The sequence below is a fragment of the Hippocampus zosterae genome, chromosome 10, assembly GCF_025434085.1.
Source record: "Hippocampus zosterae strain Florida chromosome 10, ASM2543408v3, whole genome shotgun sequence".
Classification (NCBI taxonomy): Eukaryota; Metazoa; Chordata; class Actinopteri; order Syngnathiformes; family Syngnathidae; genus Hippocampus; species Hippocampus zosterae.
The window spans coordinates 15,833,637-15,860,679 of record NC_067460.1 but is presented as its reverse complement, the minus strand read 5'-3'; the positions used below and the strand labels follow the sequence as shown (position 1 = coordinate 15,860,679).

Here is a 27,043-nt window from a genome sequence, read left to right as displayed (position 1 = left end):
CAAGGAGCCTTTGCAGAGACAATGCAGCACATTCAAACATTTCCTGAAAGAGATTACAACATCCTACAGTGACAGCTCACGACTGGCCAGCAGTCTCATTCAATTTGAAACAGTTTCTTTTGCAAATGGAATAAAACGCTCCAAAATCGACAGAGCCTTTCAGTGTCACTAGGTATTAAAATCGCTTGGCATTAAAGTTCCACTCAGTCAAATTACAGACAGAAATAGTCTCCATATATTGTGTTAAAGTAAATGCCAATGAATAAATGAGTGTGTTAAATGTTTTTTTTCTCTATTTGGAAATATTGTGACATTGCGTTTCATTATATGAGAATTCAAATAATTAAGGCTTTGTGAAGGAAGCAACTAGGATCTAAAGTTGTTGCTAGGCAACTGCTCTTGTGTATTTTTAAGCTTGTATATACTGTGAATTTGGCACAGGTGTGTAATTAGATGAGGCAAAAACATGAAGGCAATGAAATGAAAAGGATTTAAGTGTAAATGTGTGTGTGTGTCTGTCACACAAATCTAGCAATTAAAGAAACTGCTCAAGTAAAAAGTGATGGAAATTGACAGAAAACGATCAATTGTGCTGTTCTCGCAGATAATACCAGTCCAGGATGTCCCCCACCTCTCTCGCAGATTATCAATGAGAGATCGAAGTATTGGCTTTATTGCGCAGCAACAATACAAACAATGGCAAAGCTATGAAAAAAAAACAAAATAAATCTCCATAAATGCCTGCTAAATCACCATTTACAGACACACGTCTGAAAATGACGAAATCCCAAACACATCAGTTAACCTGAGTGTCTGTCATTTCCTTTGATTTGTGTGCAAGCATTGAAGTGATGGTTGCCTTTAAAAGCTGTGAGATATTTCGGGTTGTGACATGATAATACAACGTCTGGCCCAAGGGCCTGATTAACGAGACCCCCCTCTCAACAGTCATGTGAGCAAGCGGTGTGCGGAACGCATTTCTCGCTGTGAAAATGACAAATGCAAATGTGAGCTGACGGATGAGGTTTGATGAAAAAAAAAAAATAGGGGAACTGATGATGTCGGCAACAAGCATGACTGTGTGCACCAAAATACACACCAACACATCTCACACTAAATTACAAATGTCAACCAACACGCAGAGAAAATAAGAATGACCAAAGGCAGACGAATCATCCTCTACGGCAGGGGTGTCAAATTAATTTTAGTCGCGGGGCCAATTTGGAGTTACAGAGGGCCGTTATGACAGTGAAACGACAAAATGATCAATTGTACACAACAAATGAATCGATTACTAGTTTTGAAATAAGTCAAGTCAATTATAAGAGTGTGTTCAAACATTGTTCAAGTAAGTATAAACAGGGTCACTAAATTATTGCAAAAGCTCAACGTTATGTATCACACATGACAAGTTGATATTTCGGTATCGATTTTAGCAAGTTGACACACATGACTTGCTTTCGCGGGCCACATAAAATGACCTGGAAGGCCGGATCTGGCCCCCAGGCCTCAAGTTTGGTAATTGTGCTCTACGGTAGGAAGTACTTAAGAATATTTTTCAGAAAATGAGGCGGTACTTCTCTGCTCTTTTGCACATTGTAAAGTCAGATTGGAAACAACCGATAAGAGGCATGCCAGTGACCAATGTTATCTCCCAAAATAGCAATGGTGCAGTATTTCTTTCATCAACGGTAGACGCGCTTTACAACCAGCTTCCGTTCATGACTGTGTTATATGAATAAATAAATGTGATCATGAAACTGTTGAAGAATGCTTGGTGGCGATCTCATAAATGAGGCCCTGTGTTGTAACTATTGCCTCCTCTATTCGCACTCTTCAAAAGCACATTTCATATCTTCTTCCCCTACCACGTCGCATCACCCGAAACTTTCCTCAAGGTGGAGAATTTCTTTGCACAAGGGGAAAAGCCATCAGGCTCACTGACCGCTTGCAGCAATAACAGCAGTGGGCGGGGATGGTTCCGTTTCTTTGCATGTGATGACTCCAAAAAAACAAACGAATATAAGAAGAAGAAAAAAAGCTCATACTGTGCAGGACTGATGCAATGTTTCAGTTTTTAAATCTTCGCAAATTCCTTTTTTTTCACGGGGGAACGGGGAGCTCGAGTCTATCCCAGTTGCAGTTGGGTGAGAAGCAAAGTACACCTTGAAGTGATGCCCTGTCAATTACAGGACTGACACAGAGAAAACTGTCGCATTCACACCTGAGGGCAAATTAGACTCCACGGTGGAGTTTTCAATACATATTTTCAGCATTTGGGAGCAAGGCAAAGTCTGAAATGAAACAGGAAATTGAACAAGAAGGTGAGACTATCCTTTCACACGAAGATTCTCCCAAATGAGCCTTTTTAGAGACACAACAGCAGGGATTTATCCACTCATGCCTTTAGCAAGAAACCAAGCCATTTGGGCACTGGCAGTGTCTGTGCGCATGGCTGTTCATACTGTGACGAGGCTTTCCTCCAACAGTTAATTAGATGCGCAAAGATGTCCGTGGTAGCAATAGACAGCGACAAGTGCTTCCAAAAAAAAAAAAAACCTAGGTAGTAGAAGTGAATCTTAACTTGCCTCTAAATTCTGGCTTTGCTCTTTTTACTTTCACATACCATAGCTGTCTCTGATGCATCTCTGTTATTCCCGTAGAAGTCAGGAAATTTGTCTTTAAGCCCTTGGTAGGGCCCTGGAAAGGCAGTTTTGTGGGGCAGCGTCAAAAGGGTTTGAGATTCGAAAAACTCTCAACCTGAATAGTTTGACTGCGAAGCATCGGAATTAACCACCTAGATATCCCCCGAGAGTAATTAGTGACAAATTAAGACAAACCCAACCATGAGTGCAATGACAGTCTGCCTTTTTTTTCTGCTCACGCTCTATACAAATAAGTATTTGTTGCGAACGCTGCTTTTCCATTTTGTCTTACTGCTTTTTGTGCTTGCCGTGCATAGAATTTGGCTGCAGGCCGGACCTTTTTAACTGTTAAATGTTGTGCCAGTAAAGGCTGCTTTTTTTATGGTGAAGACTGTGAAGCAGGTGGAGAACAGGAGCAATATAGAAACAATCAATAGAAGCCAAAAGAGCGAGAGTGTTTAGCAGCTTTTTGTATTTGCGCACATTATTGTACATGTGCGCTGACTGCCTCCGGAAGTGTGTGAGCCGAATGGTGGCCCCGTGCCCTGGCTTTGATGTGTCCCTTCCGTGGAGATTTCAGACAAACAGGCCGGAGCGCCAAAGCGAATGCGGGGCTGGTTAAGCCGAGCTGAGCCCGGTTGAGCTGTGTGGGTGCCACCTACACACTGCACTATGCTTTGCTTCTTCCAGCTTCACTTCCACACCTCTCCGTGGCTTCTGACTGTTGAGATACCATCCCTATCAGCATCTATGTCACTCACTAGCTCTGCCTTGTTTTGGTAGACAGTCCATTACTTGGAAAGCAGAAGATTGTTTTTTTTTTTTTTTCTTGATTGTATTTGATCTAGGGTTAGTGTCTCCGGGGTTCCCGATAAGCATCTATTAGATAAATGGCACTTTGGTGAAAATGAACGGTAATTGCAGAATAATAACTTCCAACATCCAAACGCTGATTTGAATTTTTTTGAGTGGCTGTGCGTGTGATCATCATGCAAGCTAAATAATCTTCGGATGGTTTTGTTTTCTTTCCCGTCTTCATGAAAAAGAAAAAATCGGAATATCTTAATCCTTTGAAAATAAAATACCTGTGCGTAGCTATAAATACTATAAATGTTTGTTGATTCAAGTTGTGTATATTCAGAGCATCAAGTGCCTGATAACCTACGTTTGACATGAATACCTGACAAACATGTCGCTACATAGTATGTGGCATTTTTTTGTGGATATTTAACAATAAATCTCGGACTCACACCCCAAATCCTCGTCGCCTTATCGTGTTGACAGCAGCGAATGAGTTCCGGTTGGATTTGAAACATCTGCTTCCAACTCCGGAAAGATTTTCCTTTTTAGTTTTAAATGTCTTACCTTAAAATCGGCTACGAGACACCGGGCTACATTCGTGTCGTGTCAGGTCGGCACAATGATTACAGAAAAACACCGGACTCTCCAACAACCAAGTGTTGTGTCAGGAATGTATCTGGATAAAGACCTGTGGAGGTTACTGAAGGGGTTAAACATAAGTGAGGCACTACTGCGATGAAAAGGAGAGTAAAGGTGAAAGCGTGCTCCACATTTTAATTGAGAACAAGTTAAGCTGCTGATTCAATCTCTCTGTCCGCTGTCTGTACCGAGCAGTACCTCGGTTAAAAGCCTGTATCAACCTTTACTATTACTCTGTTTCTTGGGAGATAACTTTTACAAGACCAGGTCTTATTCCTCGGTGTGTGTAAACTGGTGTATCTGTATGCACGTATATCTTTTTGGTTTCTCAGCAGGTTTGAACGAATTTTGACTACCAGAGGTACTGTACCGTTGGATCGCAGTGGATGATGTGTCGAGGGGTATCACACCAAATGCAGCCCCTTTGTTAGAAATCACTGTGATGGGCAAAAAAACTTGAAGAGTAGTTTCACAGAAGGCTATTGTATTTTTGTTTGACGAACAAAGTCACTTCCTTCAGAGTATGTGAGCTGGTACATTTCTGCTCGCTCTGGGACTTTGGATGTGATGGCCACAAAGACAACCTTGATGAGTTCACATGGAATACAGTGGAACCTTCAAAATCAAACGCAGTTAGTTTTTTGGCGCGAGCGGGCCAACAACTCCATCTGAGACCATTATGGTTTCAAATAAAACTTCGCCTGTCTGAACTGTCGTCATGGTGAACCCTGCGTACAGAGATGTCATACAAGCATCAGTGGTTCTATTAAACCATAGAAAACACATAAAACACTCTCTAAAACCCATTGATGAATGAGGAGTGTTCGCAATTGCTTTGCTAGTCATTGACGTACTTTTTTTTCCAGAAACGCAGTTGTGACTGCATATACTGATGTTGGACAAGAAGGTGAATAAAACCCTTGGGAACAACTTCAAGATCATTAAAGTGGAGACTGAGGGCCAGGCCTTCTCTTCCAACACCGGTCTGTGAATTCATAAATGCTCGTTTTTTTCCAAAACATACTCCTACACCTTGTGAAAAGCCTTGCAAGAACAGTTGGAGCTGTTATCAGCACAAAAGGTGGATCGATGTCATATTAAAAACCGATGTCGAATCGATGTCATATTAAAAACCCTTTGGACTCAGACTGGAATGTCAGTTAATTAATGTGCGAATCAAGGCAGGTGAGCAAACACTTTGAGCAATATAGAGTGCGGACGTTTCAGGCATATTTTCCTGAAAATGTTGGGCCATCTCTGATTTTATGAGCTTTAAGGCATTTACTCTGGTGGTTTTACCGTACAAAGATTCTGCAGTGTGATCAGCGTGTGGGGCCTTGAGTGATTTATTGCGCCGTCACTACCAATACCTACTTTTGTCAGTTAAAATCATATTCGTCATGGTGAGTGGATAAGCTCTCTGAAAGCAAAAATCCTTGGCAACGTTGATCACAGCGCGAGTCACAATTATCAGCAATTCTGACACAATCGCGAGCTCTGCCAAGAGTCAGACGGCGAGCCTTGCTAATGAGATGTCATCATGCTAGCCAAATGGCCAGTCAAAAACCATAGACAGTCGCTCATTGGAATCAAGACAACCAGTGAAGGTTGATCGAAGATGTGCTTCAGTAGGATTGAGATTGACATATATTTTTGTAATACCTAGTACTTTGTCTATTTGTCATTTGCTTGTGTGTTGAAAAAGGAAAAGGCAACCTATACTCGAAATTGTTCGGGCTGACTGAATAAAAGCAAACAAGATGTTGCCTCTTTTTCATCTGTGAATGTGTTGGAATCGCTTTTGAAAAATAAAACCAGGTTTGATTGGCTTCCAAATACATGCAAGGATCTCAAAGCAAAGTTCAGCCAAAAATGAGATTGCCCCCATTAAAATATTAATAACTGCAAATCTAACACTAGCCCTTGGGAAATTGTCAACAAATATGATACTACAACATACTATAATCATCATCTTGATTGGCCAATTACCTAAAACACACAAAGAATTTGTCTCCGGTAGTATAAACTACATTCATTCATTCATTTTCCGAACCTTTTTATCCTCACTAGGGTCACGAGGGGTGCTGGAGCCTATGCGAGCTGTCTTCGGGCAGTAGCCGGGGGACACCCTGAACCGATTGCCAACCAATCGCAGGGCACACAGAGACGAACAACCATCCACGCTCACACTCACATTTACAATTTAGACAATTAGGGACAATTTAGAGCAGGCATGTCCAAAGTCCGGCCCGGGGGCCAAATCCGGCCCGCGGTCGAATTTCTTCCGGCCCTCGGCCCCTGTCATAAAATCAGTGCCGTCTGGCCCGCAGTTTGGGCGCAATGGAACACGTGTTGCATTGACTGAGGTCTCGTAGACTGGTGTGATGTTTCATAGAGTACTGCTTCCCTCTAGTGGCTAAATGAGTAATTGCATTCACTAAATGAGTAATAGCATTTAGACACTAGAGGGCATCACTCACGAGTTAACAAGACATCACTCCGTGTTTATATTGACTGATATGTCATATTTCAAATGATCCTTGCAGTTGTGGATATGTGTATTGCTTGTTCATTTCCCCGTTGTTCGAGTCAAAGGTTTTGTGACGATTGAAAAGTCATGGTGATACATCTTATGTTTCAAATCAATCAATTTGCACTCAGGAGACTTCTGTTTAAGAAAAAGTCAAGTGAATAAGCAGTTGCATGTGATATACCCGTTTCAAATGAACCAAAAGAAATTCTTAAGATTGTTGAAATTAAAATAAAAATGGAAATGTGAAAAAGACTGGCTTACTAAAATTTGTTGAACAATATTGTTGTTCAATGTAAAGAATGTCAGCCAAAGTCGGCCCCCCGACATTTTACCACATAAAATCTGGCCCCGTTGGCAAAAAGTTTGGACACCCCTGATTTAGAGTGTTCAATCAGCCTGCCATGCATTTTTTTGGAATGTGGGAGGAAACCGGACAACCTGGAGAAAACCCACGCAGGCCCGGAAAGAACATACAAACTTCACACAGGTAGGCCGGAGCTGGAATTGAACCCGGTACCGCTGCGCTGTAAAGTCAACGTGCTAACCACTCGACTACCGGGCCGCCTTGTATGAACTACAATAGCATTGAAAATTACAGATATTGCCAGTGCGTTGAAGTTCAGAGTCCACTGTGAATTTTGCGTGAGCTCCTACCATCGGTGACTAGAATAAAGGTCAAATAAGGCGATTTTCGAGAAATTACAGATTCCTCTGACAGGGTGAACAAGTATTTGTGGTACATTACTGCATCATTAAACAAACATTGACTGAAGTTGTCTCTTATGTCGGTTAGCTCCCTCGAGGCCGCCCTTTGAACCGGTTGCTGGACAGAGCCACCCCGTGTTAAACACTGTGTGGGCATCATAGACTGCACTCGTTATAGGAGACAGGCTTCCTGGATTTCCCAGGAGGCAGTGCAGCACAAAGAGGTGAGCGCGGCATGCCCCCAGTGATCCTGCTGCCATCTGCTCGGCCACCATTGATTACTGCAGTGTGTGGATGAAAGTGTGCTGACATTTCAATGACCCGCAACCCATTCCTGACTCGGTGTTCGTCTTGCCGGTTCCTCCTTATGAGAACCACAGCAATAACTCGCACACTTGATACCACAGCTTGAAAGCTGACGGGAATACAACATAACTTAAAAAAATACAGTGATAAATGGTTCCAAAGGTTCCAAACACATGTTGTCAAATCAAACACCATTTTAAAATCAATGTTGTGTATGGCTTTCAAGCTTGGGTTAATGACTGACGGCTGATCTGAGGGAGCAGGGCTGTGCTGTGTGGGGGAGAGGGGAAAACCCCCACAACGCATCTTACTGAAGTTGTGCTTCAAAAAGCCATGTTTCCACACGATGTGGGAGTTTTTTCCAGGTTTTTTTTTTTTTGCACATGTACTTGTCTGCTTGTTGGCAGGTTTTCTAGAGTGTCTCATATCAAAGAAAGAAAATCTGGTCGAGCGAGAAAAACAGTGCTTGATGTTAGCGGACCACCATTGCTTGCTTTACATTATTCATGACAACAAAAAGAAACCTTCAAGTTGGCGGAGCAGTGCGGCTCCTCATTCACACAGTTTTACTATTCAGAGTGGCTGGAGTGGAGTCAAGATCGCAATACAGTACTTGTCATTTCCCCAAAAATTACGGGATTAGATTCATGATCAAATGTATTATATTTATAATACAATTATTATAATTATATTTATAATAATATATAATATTTATACGCATTATATTAAGCAACCTTGTCTGTTACAGATTTAGCAGTTAAGCGACATATTTAAACCTACGTCAATGAAGTTACATACATTCCATTTATAAGGATTTTTTTTCCCCAAACTGGGTCTCAAAATTCAAAGTGCTGAAAAATAAACATTACAATGAAAATGATCAAGAAAATTGGCCACTCTGCCTGAACGCATTCGAAATGGGCAGAGTTTTGTTCACATCAAATTGGTGGGTGTTTATAGCCAGTCTGTACATCATAAATGAATGTCAGCTGAAATATATTTATTTCTATTGCCCTTAATCACAAAAGAGTCTCAAAGGGTTTTGAGAACTCAATAGTCAGCTTTGTACACAGCTTCTGACAATTTCCAAGGAAAATATGGAGTCTATTGTAAGTATTAACAATGGATTCTAGGGACTTAGAGTGATTGAGTGGCTATTAATTTTGGACAGTCAAATGCTCACACATTTATTTTTTGCCTTTTAAAGAGGCCACAGATACTCTAACAAATGTATGCTATAGTGTTCCAAATACAAGGCTAAACAAAATTATCGTATGATCAGATTGTCATGATCAGTGACATTCAGAAACGGGCGTGTCACAAAAATTTGCCGTCCGCCATCCACCAGCGGCCGGGCCACACGTTCGTCATCACCAGTTGGTCATGATTTCAAGTTGTACCAAAACTGTCATCGTCACTCCGTCGTCAATATTTTAACTGCGCTTCCATCATCACTAAATTACAGTTCGTCACCACTCGTTTAGTACCGTAATTACATTTCAATGGTCCACAAGTCTATTACTCCTTCATTATTTTAACCACGCTTCTGTCTATCCTTCTAAATCTATCCATGATCTATAATGGTGCGGTCAAAATGCAAGCGCTCATTCTTCTCTTCTTCTTCTAGCGAATTACAACTCTTTGGTGAATATCGCCAACTAGTGCTAGGCGATATATACAAATACGATACAGGCCATTTTATGAAACGGGGCTGATACAACACAATACATTCTCAGTTATTCTAAAACAAATTATGCAACACACTATGACTGCTTAGCTTTTCTCACTTCATTTTGAAGTGGCATTCAACAGACTTGTGTGAATCGCGAAATCCGTCCAGTAGTGCTGCTAAATATAATTACCAAGTGTAAAAAGAAGCAAAACAACCTACATATTCTTTGCACAAATGTAGACATCAATCTTAATAGAAAGCATAAAACATTTTCTGACAGAAATTAATAAAAAAATGTTATTAAATCAAAACATTAATTAGCCTTTTACTCTGCTCTATGCCACTGGATTTTTGTGTTAAAACAGCAGCAAGTCCATTAAGTGTCAATGCAGAGGGTTGCCCGAGTCAACACTTACAAAGTGTGGCATTTAAACACTCAGCACCCTGAGCGGGGCCCTCTCATTATCATCATCAGCAACATCGTTACTACCGAGCATGTTGTAAAAGCTCCTGAAAAATACAAAAAGTAAATACTATCTTTTCACTGTTCATGCGACCAACCTACTCCCCAGACCCAACGCGTCCTCCGACTTGTTGCGATGTTTAATATTGTTACGGAGAGTTGGAGCTAATCAGAACTCACACTTTGAATGGCCCATTTGCAATGCTGCAGTGCACTCCAGCTAACATCAGCAGACAGGGGGTAACCGGCAAAAACTACCTTATACTTCATAAACTCAGTCAGGTGTGCATAAATAACGGAACACCCATTTTCTCAAACTGCCTTTATATAGCTGCACGGCACACATGCTTTCTTGGGGTCGAGCTTTCTGTCAGTACACTCTGCATTCCTGCCCTGCTTCCATGAATTTGGGTCCTCACATCCATGACAGAGTGAACGGGGTGTTTCACAGTCTTGCTTTCTCTCGTCACCTATTTTTAAACACGGCTTCAAACTCTGCCCTTGTTTTCGTGTTTCATTTTTTTAATGTTTTTTTTAAACTGTTTCTAAGTTGTTGAATTGTCCTTAATTCGCTGTGTAATTAGTTGTGCACCAAAGGTGAAAACGAACTGCTTTGAACAAAATGAAGCAAAGGCTACTCATGTAAAAGCAATCGTAAATGGATCACTTGGCCGTTCCTGCCACAGTATGACTCGTCTCCCACCATTCTGAACTGACGAGTGTGCACATTTGCTGGGTGTTCCGGGGCTGATCGAGATGCAAACGAAGCAGACCTCAAATTCAATTTGTTAGTACAGCTATTACAAGGCCAAGGATAATTGCACCGTTTATGTTCTGTAACTGTTAGTTTTGGCTCACCTTGCAAAATGAATATGCAAAAGTAAAACTATCAGAATATGTTGGCGCACAGATAAATGGTCAGTGCTTTTGTGCACGATGCTCAATTAAAATTCACCCCCATTCACACAGTCTGTCACTGGGGGTTTTATTCCTGGACAGTGGCGGCAATGTCCGAAAAGATCACCCATGTACTGCAACGCTGCTTGCGGACACCCCCCACAAATGCTTCCACTTGGACAATATGCCTAATTGGGCCCAAAATTCCAATACTGGTTATTTTAGATCGATTACGCAATGACATTTGAGAAACTATTTGCATTTAAGCCCATGTTCAGTTGTTTGTGGCATTTTGCCCTACTGCTAGTCAAGTTGAGTGCTGGATTTGATGTAAAGGTGAAACTCATGTCGATAAAAAGTGTCTGAGTCTGAAAAAATATCCTCCGGGCTCAACAAACCAAGGTCTGTTCATCAACGCAATTATTTTACCATAATCTTTGGTTTAGTGGCTATAGTACAATCCGGTGTGCTCAACAACACGACAAGAACCCTACCATGTGCAGATTGAGTTGTTCTTTAATAGAAGGTATGCATAATTTACCAAACAAGTCAGTTCTCAGCAACTCTGACATGGAGAAATAAATGCCTTCGTACAGCGGAGCTTTTCGTAGCACCAACAAACTAACGCTTGCAGTGGAATGGACACCGAAAAGTTTATTTGCAACATGGAGAGGCTCTGGTCTTTTCGTCCTTTGGTGTATCGTCATGGCCTTCATACATGCCCTCCATTGTAAAGTTGTAATTTCCTTCAAGAATCCTCTTTTAATACTTCATATGAACCCTGTCTCCTTCTAATCTCATACGCTTCGTGTCTGAAGGGCAGTGGCAGCTTGAGATGGACATTGAAGGAAGATAACCTATCTGAAAACGACAATGAACCATGCTTGAGCAAGCAAAGTAGATCAGTTTTGAAATTGGTTCTGCACCGGCCCAATCAATCTCATCCAATCGGAACGTAATGGTGACAGGAATTGATCCGAGGCCGTGGTTGAGTTGTCTTTTACATGTTCTGATTTATTCTGAAACACTGATCATCTAAATTCAGTGAGTGACCTGAAACAGGGGTCCCCAACCACTGGGCCACACAATGTTGTTATTGTCCCCAACAAACACACACGCAATCTGAAAATTACCAATTTCCTGTCACTTTTTTCATGCACCAGTACCACCAAAGATAATAGCTAAAAACAATGAAAAACAAACATAGTGGGAATTCGTTTTAGAAAAGGAAGGAATGAACATATTTTCAATCTAAATAAAGCAGCCTTTCGTCTTACTTTACCGTGCATCAATCCAATTTTTTTTTAATGCGGAGGCTGTCTTTAGACGTCCCTTTTGTCTCCCATCAACCAGCAAGGACAATACCTGTGGAGGGCCATTCCCCCAGAGGTGCTTCATGTTCTGTTTAAACTGTAGATAACTTAAGTAGGTGCATGAGTTCACGTGGCCAATGTTAACATCCACTGTGGCCTGCTCATTATCCTGGAAGGGTCTGAATTCCCTTCGAGTTTTCTTTCTCCTCCCCCCTCCCCCAAATGGATTTTCAGGGAGTTTTTCCTCGTCAAAATCAGGGTTTAGACCATGAGGTGTCATTGAATGAGAAGAGCTCCATCTCTAAATACGGTGAGCTTGAAAAAATAGATTTCATACTAACTGCAAGGTAGAGTAAGACAAGTATTCAAGGTAATTGTCCCCAGAGGTGAAACGTCCAAGTCTTTTGTGCCGCGCTTTCATGTACTCCTGGAAGGATTCTTTGGGGATCCTATGCAGCTATGTCTCACGGCCATGTGTTATTATTCTGTTTATCTTGCAAAACATGAACAAATCACAGAGAGCCACGTGGGATTCGTTAGAAGGTTGCTCCAGCATGGCAATGGTTTTCTCAGTCAGGAAATGTCAGATGCTCAGGGCATTGTGAGCAGATGTGTTGTCATGGTGATGCAACCACGAGCTGTCTGGTCGCAGTGTTTGCATTTTCTTGTCTGACCTATTGTCGTGCTGGTTTATCAACAGGCCCGCACTGTCGTTGAAAACTCACAGTTTTGGCTTAGAATAATTCTTTTGTGCGACGAGCACTTGGACCTTTCCAATAAACCTTGTATATTTTATTTGGAAATTTTGCATAAGCTTCATAGAGCAAATGTCAGCTGTTCAGGAAACAGATTTTGGTGACCTAAGGTCTGGCATTCAGGAAGGATTTTCAGTGCAATCTAATAGTTGGAGATCAAGGTGCCATTCCTTATTTGCTGGATGAGAGCAAAAGCTTTCACGGCTTCTTAATATATGGAGAAAGGTTTTGGGAACGCTCTATAAATAGCTTTAGAAGTTGAAAATACCGCAGTGTGTGTATTTGTCTGCAAATGGGAGGGTGCAAAGGGTAATGTATCAGAGAGATCTCTCTTGCCTTTGTTCAACCAAAACACTTTGGAGCTCAAGGACGCCGCATTTGGCAGAAAACAAACTAAATTGAGACTTCTTTCGGAAGACAACTTGCAGTTAAACTGAAAACACAAAAGTCAAAATGGAGCCAAATGCAGTCAAATAGTCCTCATCTGACTTGTGTCTTACATCATACTGCAGAAACACTTGGGTTCACATCGAAACACGGCACCCTGCACCCTTAAATAATTACTGCACATGTGTGACGATAACAAATACTTGACTGACAGCAATGACTGCTTTCAATACAATAAGGGAGGAATCTTGAGCGTTACGACTTCACATCGCTGTTCGGGGTTGACACAATTTCCACCGCACAGCTACTGTCCTGCCCCTGTTACAACCTTGATACTACCTCCTAATTTAGACACGGTATTTGCATTTGACTACAGCCCCGCGACGGTGCCTGTGCCGTTCACACAGAGCAGTAACACACGGTGTGTGTGTGTGTGTGCGGGGGGGGGGGGGGGGGGGCAGACAATTCCTGGCATTATTAGGCTGGGTGAAAGGGAATACTGCCTGATTCAGAGGATTCCAGGCTTGACATATTGGCCCAATTTTTAGTTTTAAATGGTGATGCTACGAAGCAGATCAAATTGTCATTCTTAAAACAACAAGCAAAATTCTGACAGAAAAAAAGAGGTATGATCCAATATAGAAACAGCTGAGGATTCACGTTGCATAAAAGCATTTGAAAACTTAACATTGCACCTGATTGTAGACGTTATGCATTTGATGTAAACATCGTCAAGATGGGACTCATCAACATGAGGAACGTTGTGGAGCAAGAGCTCAATCATTCCACTAATCACTTATCACCTATAAATATCAGCGGCAATATCAATTAATCGTGATCAATGAAGCTGTCAATCTCAAAGTCTTTCAAGGCAATCAATTTGCTGCTAAGCCCAATTGCCGGGTATCACAAACAATGCTTTGCTAGCCTAAAACACTACAATAGAAAAGCTAATTGAATCTCATAGCGACAGGTCAATCAGTAACAATGACTTGCAACGTTTGAAGTAGAGTCGTGGTTATCTTTTAAATGTGTTGTTCTAACCTCGGTTGACCAAGCTGGACGCGGTACTCCTCAGGCACCATTCACAATAGCTATTTATCAATCCAATTAGTTGCTTCTGATGTGATCTGCTCATGGCACTGCAGAAGGTAGCAGCTATAAGCGTCATCAAGCTCCATGTCAGAAACAAAGATGTGATTTGACTTGCGGAGGGTTATTTTTCTGACAATCATCATATTTATAATGAATCAAGATTCGAGACACGTAAACTTGCGTTTATCACCTTTGGATCCACCAGAGACGTGAGCGAGATCAACCAAACTTTATAAAGGGGTCGCAAAGTCTTGTCAGAGGCAAACACATTTAAAGTGTAGACCAAACAGTCAAAAATGGGATGTTCAGCAATCGCACTTTAATGCATCAATAACACTGGCTATCAATTTATCGGCATGAAAACTTTACGAGCGCCACAAGCCACAATTGGCCTTGTGGTGCTTGTGTTTATTAGAGAAATAAATCTCCATGATTGCATTAAAAAAAAACGAAAAAAACCCCAGAATATTGTCTGTTAAATTATTTTCATTATCTTGGATCACTCAATAAGCATTTGCACAGAAATTATGTAACTAAACGCAGTGATTATTTAGTTTAAAAAAATTTAATGATGAGCTCATACTTCATATAAGGTGTACTGTGGTACCATGCTTACGACCACGGTAACGCAAATTGGGTATCAGTTCTTTTTGTCGGTGCATAGAGTCATTTTTATGCATTTATTTATTCGCTCAAGTTGCTCCAAACAGGCCTTGCTTTGGTTCGGCTTGATGCTAGCATAAACATTCAAAGGTCTTTGTGTGTGTGTGTGTGTATATGTGTGAGATGGAGAAAAGAAAATTCCCCATCAAGCGTCAATGTTCGACCAGCTTTTGTTAACCCCCAAAAGTAATGAGTCATCGAGCCTGAAAGGGAGGGACAGTATATAAAGTATGAACATGACGGTGGTGCATCTCAGGGACAGAGGAGGAGATTGCCTTTATCATTCTAATGCCTCTCCGACTGCAGTACAGTAATCATTTCCACAGGCAACATGGCACCTCATTATGCTGATTCACGCGTGGTGTCAGTCAAATTCAGGACACCTTCACAGTTGCAGCATGCATGGACACAACAAACAAGAGCATATGCCGCAACACAGAAGTAGCCCCTAAGTTGTTTTACCCATCCATCAATACATTTTACGATCACTTTATCCTAACAAGGGTCGCGGGGGGTGCTGGAGCCTATCCCAGCTGTCTTCGGGCAGCAGGCCGGGGACACCCTGAACCGGTTGGCAGCCAATCGCAGGTCAAAAACAGACCAACAACCATCAACGCTCACATTTACACCCAGGGACAATTTAGTGTTCAATCAGCCTGTTCCCACATGTTTTTGGAATGAGGGAGGAAACCTGAGTACCCGGAGAAAACCCACGCAGGCACGAGGAGAACATGTAAATTCTACACAGGAAGACCGGAGTCCCATACCTTTCTTTTCAATGCCAATAAATTCTAAACGCTTCCTTCCATTCTTCTCCAAACATCGATAACCCCAACCTCACAACAAAATGGGGCCATCACAATAAAGAGATTTGTGGTGTACCAAATTGGCTGCCATTTTTTGTTTTTCTCTTGAAGGCAAGAAAATGTACTTTCTTTTCCAAGAATCAATCAGCCTACAGTGAGCCAGTATTATGAAGTTGTGTCTGCACCACAGGACTGAAATAATTCTTAGAGAAATAACTATTTCTTGGTGAAATTCAAAGCCCTGAGGGGAATTTGGACACAATGCATGGCCCTAACTCTGCAGGATCTGTACTTTGAAAGGGAAACGTGCCCAGACCAACAACTCAACAAGGGACACTGTTCGGCTGCACCAGTCAAATGTCCGAGATGTCATTTTGCTGCGACAGAAGGTAGCAGACCAAAGTCACTCAATGAGTGGCCGTCTCTCCAACACACCGACCTACAAGGTTCAGTGTTTTCATGTTTCAAGTATAACCCGAGGCAAACATTATTATTGCAATAATATGTGGTAGACTAGTCTAAACACAGTATTTTGATTAATATTGCATTGGTAGAATAAGAGTTTAATCCAACTGTGCATCCATCTCACAGGGCTGCAATTCTGGCCTGACATCGCTGTCTGCTGACGACTGAAAAGTCATGTCAAACCGGCTTTGGGCTCGCATTGCGAAGGTCACAGCTCACCTGTTTTTCTAGGTATGGTCTCATGATGGTGGCAATGTGTGCCGGCAGTTATTTATTTATATTGCTACCACCAGCATGATCCACGCTGAACTTGGTTGTATCGATGCCGGCCACAGACACAACATAATTTTTTTCAAGTTAGTGATCAATTTAATTGATATGATTAACTAATTTTAAGCTCAAATTTTTAATTTTATGAATGTCACTGAAACCTCAATCGATGAATCTGTACGAGTCTGTTCACTTGCTAAAACACTAAGCTTGCTGCATTATCTGCAATGACTAACAAACATTCGACTACACAAATTAACACAGTGGTTATAAATAACCGCAGCAAGCCATGAGACGATCTTGTATTCTATATTGTGACTCAACATGTGCAATAACAAAACCATTACTCGCTGTACTTGTTTTTTTTCCACTTGTCTTATTTCGCTGGCTGTGCTCTGGCAGATGAATGAAGCAAGGGCTCACATGTCCCCTGGACATTTTAATTAGCTAGTCTTTAATTCAGGCTGATCACAGTTGAAAGAGGGTGACCCCTTTCAACTGTGATCAACCAGTGGGAGCATTGATAAGGACCTGCCACTCACCATAAAGCAGCAGTATAACCCAGCAGCAAATTGTCTCTCTCTTATTTGTCGGCGCTCACCAACTGTGCCATCTCAGGAGATTTGTCCATGGCTGAGTGCAAACTAAAAACCCGGTGACAATGACAGTATGGCACATGAGCTGAGCTCATCCATCACTGCCCTCCATTTATGACAGCGTGGGCTGTGACCGGGTAGCATGCCAAAGTGCCCGATTATTCATAGAGGGGAGATTTCTGAAAGCAGAATTAATGTGGGATTGTTTTTGTATTACATTCCTAGAGGAATGCAGTGTCACAAAACAACACCAGCCTTGGGTTTAATGAGGCCCTGTGAAAGCAAAAATAACTCCAGAAATAAAACATCTGAAGAGTAAAAAAAAAAAAAAATTAAATACAGTAGGTTATGTTAATTTCTTGTTCTATTTGCAGCCTTTGAGTCACCAAAATAGATTTGGTTGTGCTCTAACCTCTAATTCTGAAAATGAGGATTCAATCAAATAATACATACAGTTTAGGAAGGTCTGATAAAACTATTGTCAGATTACGGTAACAAGATATTCTATATTTGAGAGGATGACCTGTTTCTTGAAAAGACAAGGTGAATTAAAATGGCAACATTTGGATCAAATCAGGCCCGTTTTACAAGGGGATCGATCTCAGGCATGCAAAGTGAGCCAGAGTCAAAAGCGCAAGACAAATCCTCTGCCTACTTTGTTTTGCATGGCTACTCTCTCTGTGTTGCTTATAGCAGGCAGCAAAGTCACCAGAAATTCCTGATTAAAATAATATATATATCACCACATGAAACTAAAATTGGAGCAAATACATGATAAATGCTCCAGAAGACAAGGTATTAGTACTTGTCATATTAAAATTACTTTCACTTGACATTAGTTAAAGAAACTGTCTTTCGTTAAATAAACTGCCACCATATTCGGAATCCTTAACGGCAACAAATCACACTGAATATCTCGACCCACCGCTGCCTTTCATTGTCACACTGACTACGACATGACAGATTGTTGTGATTCTGCCCACTGCAGCATATTCACACTCAGGTATCAGGTCTTGTTTCCAAACTTTTCTTCCCCAGTTGCCCCCCCGCCCCCGCCAGTAAATCCTCTGCCACGCACCCGTCTTTGCCTGAGACTCAATATTGGGTCTTATCCTTCTTGGTTGAGCCTTCATGCATCTTAAAATTTCTCTCTGTTGGTTTTTGTCCCCCTTTCTTATATTTGTTTGACTTCTTTTCATTGAAACCACTCTCCTATTTTACTGTTTGTGTGATCTGAGAATCGAGTGTTTTGCAGAGAAGCTCTCGGTGCACATTTAAATAAAATGAGGTTTGTATTAATTTATGCATCGATGCGACGCCGTAAAGCTCACCAATTGAGACTGTTGGCGTATATGACTTGACTCCGCTTGTTCAACTGTTACCAGGTAAAGTAGGCAGTCGGTAACAGCGGATCGTTGAATAAATATATAATAGATGATTAAATGGTGGCGCGGTGGAGGACCGGTTAGCACATCGGCCTCACAGCGCAGAGGTGCGGGGTTCGGTTTCGGCGTGCCTCTGTGGAGTTTTTGTGAGTTCTCTTCGTGCCCGAATATCATTACATATCATTTAAAGTACATTTAAAGGCAGTTACAGAGTTAATGAAATTCATAGGAAAAGTAAAGACATTTTAATAAATTAAAATGACTAAAAGAATACATTCATTCATTCATTCATCTTCCGAGCCGCTTGATCCTCACTAGGGTCGCGGGGGGTGCTGGAGCCTATCCCAGCTGTCTTCGGGCAGTAGGCGGGGGACACCCTGAATCGGTTGCCAGCCAATCGCAGGGCACACAGAAACGAACAACCATACGCACTCACACTCACACCTAGGGACAATTTAGAGTGCTCAATCAGCCTGCCACGCATGTTTTTGGAATGTGGGAGGAAACCGGAGCACCCGGAGAAAACCCACGCAGGCCCGGGGAGAACATGCAAACTCCACACAGGGAGGCCGGAGCTGGAATCGAACCCGGTACCTCTGCACTGTGAAGCCGACGTGCTAACCACTGGACTACCGGGCCGCCAAGAATACAATGTACAAGACGGAAAATTTCATAAATGATTTTAAAAACACTTTGAAAGACCTTGATCACAGAGTTGGGAAAAAGGGATACCAACAAATTGGATGACTGTAATGTACACAAGCACAGACAAAAAATAAAAATAAAAAACGCCCTTTGGATGAAGAAAAGCGTAGAAAATATTCAAATGCAGTTTTAAAATTGATACCTCATAGATAGCCTAACAACATTGAGCGCTTCAATGGAATCGGTGCGCCGATGTTTATGTCCCAAGGTGATACTGCGGCATATACAGAATTTTTATTTTGTTTTAAAATCCGCTTTCACTTGACATGCAGTATTCAGCTAACGTTGTTAAATAGGAATCCACATATTGGATGCAGAGAAGCCAAATGAGCAGCGCTGCTACAATGCAGTTGAGTAAACAAACGCTGCAGGCCACTATTTGTTAAATAGTTCAGTTAAACCATATTTTCCATAACATTGTCTGTTCGGTTCTCTTTGAAAAGTAATTGGGAAAAGCAGACACGGCCCTCATACAGGTGGAGCTGTGATCTGCTCAGCCATCCAATGAAAGCTCTCTGGCCTGCAGCAAACTGGCACCGCCAGAGTCCTCGTACCTGTCTACCTCAGTAATCTGCCAGGGAGCAGACAAACATCAGTGGGTCTTATCTCAACTTTCCAGGAGCAGCCAAGGAAAAAGCGGAGAAAAGGCACGGGGCCCAGCAGCGACTGACACCAGACTCAATTCAGTCAACACAAAAATGCAAACAGTTCATTAAATCCAAGCAGGCACGCAAAGAAAATTGTCCTCGGGAGTGAAACAAAATAACTGGAAAGACAGGACAGGCTTCATTCGGTGCTCTGACTTTTTTTTTCCAAAATAGTAGAGTACCATACATAAAATATTTGATTGACTTGCAATGCAGGCAAACATGAATGTCCTACAGGTCAGGATCAATGCAGCAGCATCCAAAGTGCAACAAAGATAACACTAATGAGCATGACACACCAGCAAGCGCCTTCCATTCCCAGCATGGCTGAGCAAAAGGGATACACCCAACGGCTACACTAAACAGAGCAGTAGACAGTTACTCTTGGGGGGGGGTATTATACGCCATCTGCACCAAAGTGATAGTCAATACTTGCATCTCATGCAAGATTGCACACGTGGGCAATGCCTTTGAAACCATTTCCGCAAACCCATTTTCCATGTGCCAGAGCTGGTAAAAAGTCACCCTCTGACAGGAGCAGATTTCGCCTTGGAGAAATTTGTCTTTCCAGCACACTGTGGGTGCTGGTGTTTATATTCACAGGAGCTGCCTGTGGGAAAGTGGTAGCTTAAGAATGATGAAAAGCATATGGTCTGCCACTTTGCACTCGCAATCTCTTGCGACATTAATTAAAAAGCATTTCAAGACCTGACGACTTCCACACTAACAGGCAGAGGTGGGTAAAGACTGCCAAACATTGCACTCCACTGCTACTGTTGCTACTTTCCCTCTCCCTACCCAGCGTTTTTCCTTTCTGAATTCTGATCGTAATTTCCCCATTGCGGGACAAATAAAGGATATCTTAATCTGAATATATATATATATATATATACGGTATATATATACATACTTACAATACCATATTCATAATTTCATATACAGGTGGATGAAAAAAATATATGTGATCATTTTCCGTCTTTATTCTTAAGTCAAGTCAAGTCAACAGTATTTATAGAGCACTTTCAAACAGCCATCGCTGCATACAAAGTGCTGTACATGGAGCAATTTAAGATGCACAATAAACAGTAAGACAAATCGGTAATAAAGGCGGAAGATAGCTCGCCCACGTAATTACTGTATGTAATCTACGTCTTCCTTGAGTGTTACTATAGTTTTATGGATTAAAAAAAAAAGATATTGGCCATCATAACTATTTAATGGGTTGAAAATTGGTTGCCTAATTGCTGGAAGCCAAGCGATTTTGTCAACATGCATGATTTTATCGAAAAGGATTTCTTTGAGTTCCTAATTTTTTAAAAACCTGCGGCTAGAAAATAATTTTTCACACCTTTAAACCTTGTTTATTGATGGACAAATGTAGCTACTCACTCTCTCACCCCTCGGTTATTCCCCTGCAACTACAAACACAAGACAACAGGAAGCAGGGTACAAGGAAGCTGTCAGGCAACAGCGCATTATGTCCTTTAAATCAGCAGCACTAAAACTGTCTATTCCGAGAGGGCATATTCATCTGCAGGGCAGACAAAAAGAAGCAGGAGGTCAGGAAAAAGGTGAAGCTGTGGCCCTGAGCGGGCAGGAAAGAGCACAAACTGAAAAACCAAATGACCCCTTTGTGTACGTGCGCTTGCATAGAAAGCTGAAGGACTGTTTTGTTGGGCATAGACGACAAAAAGGACAAAAATAGTTGAGGATTGTTGAGATTTACTGAAAACTTTATTTTACAGAGAAAAAAGCTAATATGTGCCGACTGTCCAACCTGTAGATTCCGTTCTTTTCATGTGTACCAATTAGAGGATTATTGATCCTGTCCTGCTTTTTTGTTGAATGCAGCGCAATCCTTGTCCCACCAAAATCATCACTTTTCAGGAGACCTTAAGGTGTGTTTGTCCAACCGTGAACATTACATCGTCAAAAAGCGCAAGCCATTTTCAACACTTTAGACTGGTCAAATATTTGTCAACATAACGGCACGTGGACTGGCTAATAGAATCGATTTGTGAAAAAAATTCTGTTTACCAAATTGTGAGAGAGGAGATTTTGTCCCAATGGCATGCATGAGACTCAAATTTGAATGCTAAATATACCCGCCATGTCATTATAAAATGACCCAAATCATGTGCACTCTACGTTGACACATTTCAACAGTGTTCTAATGCAATTCTTTCTTTTTTAAGTTGATTTTTTTACTTAACTGTAGGTCAATCAATGTGTGGGCAATCTCCCAACCATGTTAAACTAGATAAGTAAATTTGCAGTGATCAATATTTGGCTCATTTTTTCTCAGGGTAGGCTGCAGGAAAATATTCCGCAAAGTACAGACTGTAAAGTATCAACTTTATTCACTCGGTCTTTATTACCATTTTTTTTTTTTATTCGAGCAAGTTTAAAGTCGGCCTGTTTCACAGAATGCAAATTTTGTTCAACTATGGAGGTTCAATGTTAGGTCTTGGCTGGAAAAATCAATTACGGTGTTTGGTAGAATCCCATAATTCCAGTGGTCGCCTTCATAGGCGCATGTCCAAATATTGCTTTATATCTTTTCAATATTGTGCGGTGCCTTCAGTTTGGAAGTGTGAGACGATACGCAATAAGGGAATATCTTCTTACCTTTGATCTCTTGAGGTGTGTGGCTTCTAATCCATGTTGCGGTGCACCAGGCTGTCAGACTTCAGTGGTTGTACAAGCCACTTAGCTTCTCCTCAGCTCACAAGCACAAATGGAGTGTGCGCTCAAATTTGTTTGGATTCCGTTCAATGAGAATCAGCGTCAATACGCTCTGAAAAGAAAGATGAGCAGGAGAGAAAATCTTTGAATGTGAAAACACGGCTTGAACATTTTGATAACTGTTCACATACATTTCACGAGTCATCCTAAGGCTCAAAAATGGATTACATTGTTTAACATTTTTAAAGATGCTTCTCCCCTAGGGGCAGAATGAACCTAATGGCATTCTTTTAATCAGAGAACTGGTGGCACTGCAGAGGACATCCAAAATTCATGTCAGGCTCTGTAAAATGCAGCTTCAGAATTTACTGTCCATTTTTGCTGATGTTTGTTTTACTTCGTCCCTACTCAGCAGCCTTCCTCTTTATTTAGAGCCTTCAACATTTTTCATACTGTCACAGTATATGCATTGAGCAACTTCTCAAACTCATGCGCGGTCAAAACAGGGCAGAACAAATTTGCATGGGAATTACGACGCTAAACTGAGAAATTGCCAGAGTGTACAGAATGCATCTTTTTTTCATTCCTTGTTAATAGCGCAAATTTAAAGAGAGTGTAAGTCAAATATTGCCAATCACTGCCTGTGCCGAATGGGCAATTCTTCCGTTTCCGCCGACTCTTATTTGCTTTTTTTGGATCAGGGACATATTAACGGTAGCAAGGAAGAAACAAGACAGATTGTCACTTTTATAATTGTATCTTTTAACAAACGGTCGTGATCTTCAATCGTGTAGGGGAACAAGAAAGCACACAGTCGCTTGCCACCTGGCGTACACACTGCTGTGGGACCGCGAGGATAAAGTATTCAAATCTGGTCAAAAATACAAGAAACAACAATGCAAATCGAACTGAAATAAAATGAATACATTGCTCAGTCAACTGGGTCAATTCACACGAACCACCAATACAATAAGGTAGATATAGGAACAAACAAATTCGCCTATCCCAATCATGATGTACGTCCCAATATAATATTTTTCCTTAAAATTGCATGAAATTACTGGCAATTTCTGGGTTATTTTCTGTATTTATTTATAATATATGTATTTTATATAGACCACACAATTAAAGGAAAAATAAAATTAATTCCTTCAAGTAAGGTTGAAGTCTGCCCAGATGTTGAATGTGGCGAACACAAGATTGTCGGCTTTTTCTGAGGCTCCTGACCATGATGTTACAGTCAGAACATTAGGAGGCAAAATGAAACGCTGTGCGGCTTTTTACAAGATTTTCCCCAACATGGCGCAACACGAGTTGTTGGCTCGGGGGTATTGTCTTTGTTTTTGCCTTTTTTTTGGTCCATTTTTGTCAACCTTACGCTGTTTGTTTATAGAGAAAGAAGACTTGCGTTGCATGAAGCAGTTTACTACCATTTTTATTTTTTTTCCCCACAAACCTACAAAGTTTTTCTGAGATAATACCCGACGGAGCGGCTGGACTTTACAGTGCATGGAAGAGCCACTGGAAGAAAAGGGGGAACGAGGCGCCGCCAGCCGCTGTTACGGTTCAACTGGCTACTAGGCCACATAAAAATCAAGGTTGGATCTTCTGAGGGCGAATCCCATTAGAAAGCCAAGCAATCAGATAATGTTCTATACTATATTCAAAAGACACTGAAAAATTCAAGAACATTTTCATAAAGCATTGGCATATTTTATCATCTGACCCGCATTTAAGCGGTGTACAAGAGAGGAAGGAATCTCAGAGCTACGTTGGTACGTTCTCACTTTGCTGTCAGTAGAATCAAACTACATCAAGCCACCTTAGCTCCCATCCCAGATGGTCATCGGGTTTCAGGTTCCGGTCCCGTCCATATCTCAAGTGGTTTCTATTTATTTATGGATCTGTGAAATAACTCCTTTGGTGTGCCACAATTAGAAGGCCACGGAAGAACCTGCCATGGTCGAGACATTTGTGATATTCATGTTTTAGTGTATCTGAGGTCGTCCAGGCGTGTCGTCCCTCAGATGCCATTCTCAACTGTGCGGCGTAAAGGAATATAGTTCCTTATCAGTCCGTGCCACGACCCCAATTGGAAAGCCATATTCATTGCATCACAAGAGAAATGAAAGCCAGCTGTGCACTGCCTGAGCAGTCTGCGGAGAGCCGATAAAACGTTTAGAATTCACGAGCTGTTATTACACTCTCCGTGATCCTGACCCATGTCGCTCTTCCCTCATCGCACGTCAGGTGGCAATGCCCAGGGAAAAGTTCAACACAGGAAATACGCAATCGGCTTACGGAAACAAATCCTCATCTTAGTCCGTGCTAACAAAAAGGTGAAAGGATACGGAGGTAGCAGATATCAACACGAAATTCTAATCCTTCTATTGTCCATTCGGTATGCAGCAGATTCTTATATATATGAAATTTTCTGGAACCAAAAATACTCAGGTTAGTCAGAATTAGCATTAATTTGCTAGTTAAACAAGAAAGATACCTGACGGGAAGCCCCTCACCGAAAAAAACAACAGCAGATTAAAGTTGCAATGGATGGCAGACAAGAACATTAAATCAATCAGAATCTTTATTGGTCGAGTATGTTAAACACACAAGGAACTTGTTTCCGGGAGTATGAGCCATGCTGGTATTATAATAACAAGTAACTACGACAAACAAAACGAGGACATCTACTGTACGTATAGAAAGACTTTCCGTAATGGAAGCGTACCATTGTGCAGTAGAACAACCCAATGACAGCGGTGCGACAATGTGTAGAGTCATCGAGAAGAAATCAGGTGATCACCGATGGGGTACTTACGATATGACAACGGTTGTTGGTATTGTCTTTGTTTGGTCATTTTGGTTCCTTTTTGGCAAACCGATGCCGCTTACTTACCCGAGACAAGACTTGCTAAACATTAGGGAGTCTATTCACTCTGATGCAATTGGAAAATCCTGCAATATCACGGGCCAACTCACGACTTAAGAGCCATATTTGGCCATTCATATGTTTTTTTCCAGCAGAAGCTCGAAAACTCCACAGATAAACATCAAATGATTTATGTTCCATTATACAAGAACTCATGGAATATCATGAGGCCTCGACAAGTCTTTTCTTTGCCTTTGTGTTTGGTCCTTTTTGCAAAAGGAGTCAACTGCCATAAAAAAGAACAATGGTTACCTGAAATCATGACATCCTGACATGTTTCACGATTAAGGGTGTTCTTTTCCAACGTATGCATGACAGTTAGGAACGTTAAATGTTACTCTAATAAGGCTGTCTTTTATGACCCGGGAGCAGATATTTTCTCTTTCCATTATTTCCATTCGGAAAAAACATGATGAACTTGAACTTGAAAAGGATCGATCTTTTTTTTAACTACAGTTAATAACAGCAGGGAGATAATTTGTTTTTTACTTTGATATTTTTTTTTATAGCAGTTGCCAAATATAAACATCTGCTACGGTCCCTGACAGTGTGCAACAGGACGGCCAAAGCGGGAAAAACTACGGCTAAGAAGAACTGAAGCAGAAGGGGAGGGCATGTTATGAGCAGAGTAAGTTGCACTGCATGGCGAGCTGCCACATTAGCCATTGCAGGACAGAGCAGACTCATTTAGGTGGCTGCAGTCGACGCTGCTGAATGGCAATAGTGCTTCCTCTGCTGCTGCTTTCAGGGACGTGCCCGGAGTGTTGAGTGGCCTTCTTCCTGTGGCCTTAAATCAGTTCTCCACTAGACACACAAAGAACAGCTGCAAACTCTCTCTCTCTTTCTACCACACTCCCTTCCATGACCGATGAAGAAGTGTCATTTGATCATTGCGTCCCCATGGGAGAAATTCAAGAAGACAACATTGATCCCAAACTTGGCGACATACAGAAGGGCCTGAACAACCTGACTCTAATATGAACAATCGACATGGAGTGGTCAGCCATCGGGTAGCCTTACAAAAGACATTTGGTAACAGGGCAGTTAAGTGCTCTGGATGCGCAATACACTGATGAGATTTGCCCGTGGTGATATCGGACGGACTCCTCGACACAGGGTAGCTCAATCGCTCATGTGTCCTGTTGGGTTCAAACCTCACCTGAGGACAGCAGGTGTTTGGATATCCTATGCTTGTCCATATTCATTTAAAATGTACGAATTAGGCTAAACTACTTCTTCCCGGGGTGTATACAAGTACAGTATATGCATAATTCATCAAAGATTCTGTTGAAAGCAGTGCGGCCTCTGAAGAACTGTTTACCTAAGAAAATCCCATTAAGATGTCACTATGGCAAATTAAGTCTATAAACCATGCTGATAATAACACATTCATTTCCATGCTTTGCATCTGTTGCTGGACAGAACAAAAATGAAAACCTTATAGGCCTGCAGGGTCCTAAAATCCGGAAAGAGGCCAACACTTCCGTTTCCTGAGTCAAAGGGAATCAAAATTACAGACACAGCAGCTCTGTTTGAATGACATAAGTGATGTCTAATGTTCCGTCTCAGATACAGCAATTTTACAGAAAGGCAGTGTGATGGCTCTCGATGCAAATCCTCCTGATATTGCCAGGACTATCCGGGAGGCAGAAATCGCCCGCAATTACAGATGTCAAAA

General features: G+C 41.6%; 1 protein-coding gene across 2 annotated transcripts in view; it reads right to left on the bottom strand.

Moving 5' to 3' along the window:
* grik4 (glutamate receptor, ionotropic, kainate 4) overlaps positions 1-27,043 on the bottom strand; it is a 231,498-nt gene that overhangs the window by 156,274 nt on the left and 48,181 nt on the right. For both annotated transcript variants that reach the window (XM_052077943.1, XM_052077942.1), the window contains one exon: positions 22,377-22,545. The gene's annotated coding sequence lies outside the window, so the exon portion shown is untranslated. The remainder of the gene's footprint in view (positions 1-22,376; positions 22,546-27,043) is intronic.